Raw genomic sequence first — 4,888 nt, 5'->3', positions numbered from 1 at the left:
TATATAACATATATACATATACACAATATATACATATATGCATTTTACATAGTGTGTATATACATATACATAATATACATACATTTATATTTGTAATTATATAGACATAATTTATATATACATTATATATAATAGATGCACATATATACATAGATATACATTCTATAGTATATATACTGTGTATACATAGTATACATTCTATAGTATACTGTAATATGTAGTATATATTATACACATAATGTATACATATACATAATATACATAGAGATATATATGTAATGTATATACATTATATTACATGTACATAATATATGCACATGTATACATTATATAATATATACACACATGCATAATATTCATACACATATATGCATGATATATACATGATGTAGATACACATATATACCCAACATATATATGCATAATATACACAGATACATAATATGAGTATATATAACATACATATACACACATATACATATTATATATACATATACACATTATACATAAATATACACACATATATACATGACATATACACACAAATAGACACATGATAATTGGCCTATATACACAATACATCTATATCCACGTACTATATATACGTATATATATTGACCAAATGTCTGTGTTATTTAGTGACAGAGTTGCAATAGGGTAGCCCAGAAAAGGGGGTGACGTGAACGGCCTTGGGGAATCCTAACACTCTGGTCAACAGCATCCCAGTGTAGATATGCCACGAGGCGTAAGGTTTGCAAAAACAAAGCATCGGTGTGCTTGAAACATGAATCCTTATCGCAGTCCTTCTGGCCTTCTTGCCTTGTGACAGGAAAGGACATCCACCCAAGTTGAGAGGCATCAGGGTCGCTCCCGCCTGGCCTTTTTTTCTGTACTGTGGGGGACACACGACGTTGCCTCAGTGTCAGGAGTAGAGCATAGCAGGGCGGAGAGAGAGGGAGATGCAGAATCCGAACCAGGCTCCAGGCTCCGAGCTGTCAGCACAGACCCTGATGCGGGGCTCGAACTCACGGACTGCGAGATCATGACCTGAACCGAAGTTGGACGCTCAACCGACTGAGCCCTCCAGGCGCCCCTATTTTCCACTTTTTTGAGGACCCTCGGTCCTGTTCTCCAGAGCGGCTGCAGCAGTCTGCATTCCCACCAACAGGACACAAGCGTTCCCCTTTCTCCACATCCTCTCTGATGACTGTTGTTGCCTGTGGTGTTTGTTCTAGACATTCTCACAGGTGCGAGGGGATACGTCACGGTGGTTTTGATTGGCATTCCCCGGATGCCGAGGGACGTGGACCATCTTTCCATGTGTCTGCTCTGTGCTGGCGGGGGGGCAGAGTCTAGCCTTCCCTCCTCAGCACAGCCATCCATGAATTATCTGCGATCATTCCTCCCACGCGTACCAACGACTCCTTCCTGCCTTCCTCCTGCCTTGCAGGAGAGCAGATTTCTGCCTTTCTGTTTGCTATTTCCCCGCTCTGCTACCAAGGCCCGTGCGCTCAGACCCGCCCTGAACCTGCTCCCCGGGCTCGCCCCGATGCGCTCACATCCTGCCTTGCAGACCACAAGCCAGCCAGTGGAATTTCCATCCAGTGGGGTGGGGGGAGCCAGCTGCTACAGAACTTGGCAGGGTCGAGGAGAAGTGGTCCCGGCTCGCTAATGAACATCCAGAAGGAAACTATCTTCTCCTCTGGGTGGTTGCCTCCAAAGGTGTCATTTTCTCATCCACATCGTTGAGAGGCATGATCAACGGCAAAGCTTCAGTAATTTGAAGGCACTCGTTGGCTCCAGAATGGGGACGTTGGAAGAGAGAGGGGCGTGCGTTAGACGTACCTGGAGATGCTTTTCTTCTCAAAGCAAGATGGCTTAAGATTCTCTCGCTGGACCAGAATGCCTGGGGGTGGGGCCGGACGCATGAGTTTTGATCATCTCCTCCCTGGGATTTTGATTCCCAGTCCTGGGTGTGAACGCTGCAGTAAACTGGGCAGGGAAGCTGTGTGGGGGGCTGAGGCTCACGGTTCTATAAATTCTTAAGTTGGGGATGAGGTGGTGGGAACGTGGTGACAAGCCCAGATGTCCCTTAAGGTCACAGATGCTTGGGTAAGGGGCACTGAGCCCCTGATCAGTTGAAAATGCACGTCTAACTTTTTGGGAGTCACTCGAAAGGTAGCCACTCATAGAGCACCATTGAGCGGAAGGCTGGACGGTAACGGTCGGCCCATATGCTCTGTGTATCACATGCTGCCTTCTTGTAGCCGAGAAAGCTGGAGAAGAGAAGATGTGCCTCCAAGGGAGGCAAACCATAAGCGACTCTTAAGAACTGAGAACAAAGTGAGGGTTGAAGGGGGGTGGGAGGGTGGGGAGGGTGGGGGACAGGCTCTGAGGAGAGCCCCTGTTGGGAGGAGGCCATGAATGTTCCAAGGATGCCCACCGAATGGAGAACACGTTCATTCCTCAGACACGGCGGATGGCGTAAGGATTGCATAGGCGTCATCCCTTCGTGCCTCCCAGACGTCCCTGCGGCTCGACGACCCTCCTGGTCTTCCAGAAGAGTCCGAGGTTCACGCGTCATCACATCCCGGGATGTGCGCTTTCAGTCCTGAGGGTGAGCACGTCACGGGCCAAACCAGGATGCGTCGGGGGCCCTCTTCCCGCTTGCGGTTCAGGTTCAGGTAACTGGTTTACCCTCCGGCCCCAACCAGTCAAGCAACAAAGAGTCCACGCATAGGAAGCAACAGTCCTCGAGACGGGACAGCAGGCCCTTACGAAGGGGAATCCCCGGGAGACGAACCATGAGAGCAGGTGCCATCGCGGTGTTCTGTGTCCCCGTGCGGCCTGTGGGGGATCTGGCCCTCAGGAGAGTGGACACAAGAGGGGGGCGGCCAGTGCCTTCTTTGCAAGGCCCCGTGCTCCCTTAGCTGCAAGGAAGCCTGCACAAGACACCCTCCGGGACCACCGTGCGCCCGACAGACCCTCGGGGGTTCTCTGAGCACATGCACAAGGGCAATAATGGAACAAGTGGGGTGACCGTTGTCCGCACCGCCCGGGGGAGATGGCGAGGACCAGGAGAATGGCACTGGGCCCACGAGGAGGCTCAGCCTGGAACTGGTGGGACGTCGGGACAAGTGGGACAGGAACATGGGGCAGGGGGCAGGGAAGCAGCCATGAGCCGGACTTGACTGCAGCTCGTTGCCAGCTGCCAAGGGACGGCCGAAACGGTTGTGGTCTGTGGGTGAAGACGCTGGCTTTGCTCAGGAAGAGGACAGAGCGGCCTCTGGGAGGGATGAGGTCAGGAGAAACCCCGTCAGCGCACGCAAGGACGTCCCACAGCAGCTGCCGTCGCTTCCCTGCAAACGGCCCGGCTGCATCTGACAAGCCGCCTGCCTTCTCCAGCGACGACACCACCTCCTGGAAGCCACCTCCACGCATATGAGGCACCGCCTCCTGCCCCCTGATGCAAAGACGGGACATTCCCACTCACGCACTTTCGTCCATCCCGTCCCTGGGAGTGCTGAGTCAGCTGCACGGCTCCTTTGGTCGATTTATCCCTCTGATTGATTTATTCTTATTTTTTTTTTAATTTTTTTTTTAACGTTTATTTCTTTTTGAGACAGAGAGAGACAGAGCATGAACGGGGGAGGGTCAGAGAGAGAGGGAGACACAGAATCTGAAACAGGCTCCAGGTTCTGAGCTGTCAGCACAGAGCCCGACGCGGGGCTTGAACTCACGGACCGCGAGATCATGACCTGAGCCCAAGTCGGACGCTCAACCGCTGAGCCACCCAGGCGCCCCCTTTTTTTTTATTTTTGAGAGAGAGAGACACAGAGAGAGGGAGACACAGAATCTGAAACAGGCTCCAGGCTCCGGGCTGTCAGCACAGAGCCCGACGCGGGGCTTGAACTCATGGACCGCGAGATCATGACCTGAGCCGAAGTCAGACGCTTAACCGACTGAGCCACCCAGGCGCCCCAATTTATTCTTATTTTTGAAACAGCACAAAACATCCCAAAGTCCCCTCATTCTCCAGGAGTCACACGGATGTCATCAAAACCTCACCCTGTGTTTTCCATTAATGATGGAAACTTTCCCTCCGATGACTAAACGGGTTTATGGGACTGTTGAGGGTGAACCCTAACATCTTCGTGATTAAGGAAAGGAACGGCCAGTGTCATCGGGGATATTAAACTATTTTACCCGTTACGCGTGTGGTTTTTAAACATCTCAATGAGTAATGTTCTCACTCTCTCCAGCACTCACTGCCCAATAGACTTGATTTCGCCACTGAGATAGCCCAGGGGTCAGACCTCTCTGCCCATGGCCGGTGGTGAGTAGAACAGCAAATGTTAATTATTGGTCATTAGCATATTAATTTATTGTAGTAATACTATTTTAGTATTAATGCATTATAATCCTGATAGTATATTAACTCATTTTATATATGGCATGTTAATCCTGATAGTATATTAATTTATTATAATCCTGATGTGTATAAAAACTGACTATATGCAGCATATTAATCCTGACACTATTAACTTTTTATAGCAGTTTATTAATTTATTATAATCCTGATAGTATATTAATTTATTATACAACTATAATTATTCATTATAATCCTGATAGTATACTAATTTATTATAATCCTGATGTGTATAAACTGACTATATGTAGCATATTAATCCCGATACTGTATTAATTTTTTTATAGTAGTTTATTAATTTATTATAATCATGATACTATATTAATTGATTGTATATAGTATGTTAATCCTATAGTATATTGTTGTTACAGTAATATATTAACTTATTATAATCCTGATAATATATTAATTTATTATAATCCTGATAGTATATTAACTAATTATATGTACCATATTAAT

This window comes from Panthera uncia, chromosome X, assembly GCF_023721935.1.
Source record: "Panthera uncia isolate 11264 chromosome X, Puncia_PCG_1.0, whole genome shotgun sequence".
Lineage (NCBI taxonomy): Eukaryota > Metazoa > Chordata > Mammalia > Carnivora > Felidae > Panthera > Panthera uncia.
This window is presented reverse-complemented; position numbering follows the sequence as displayed.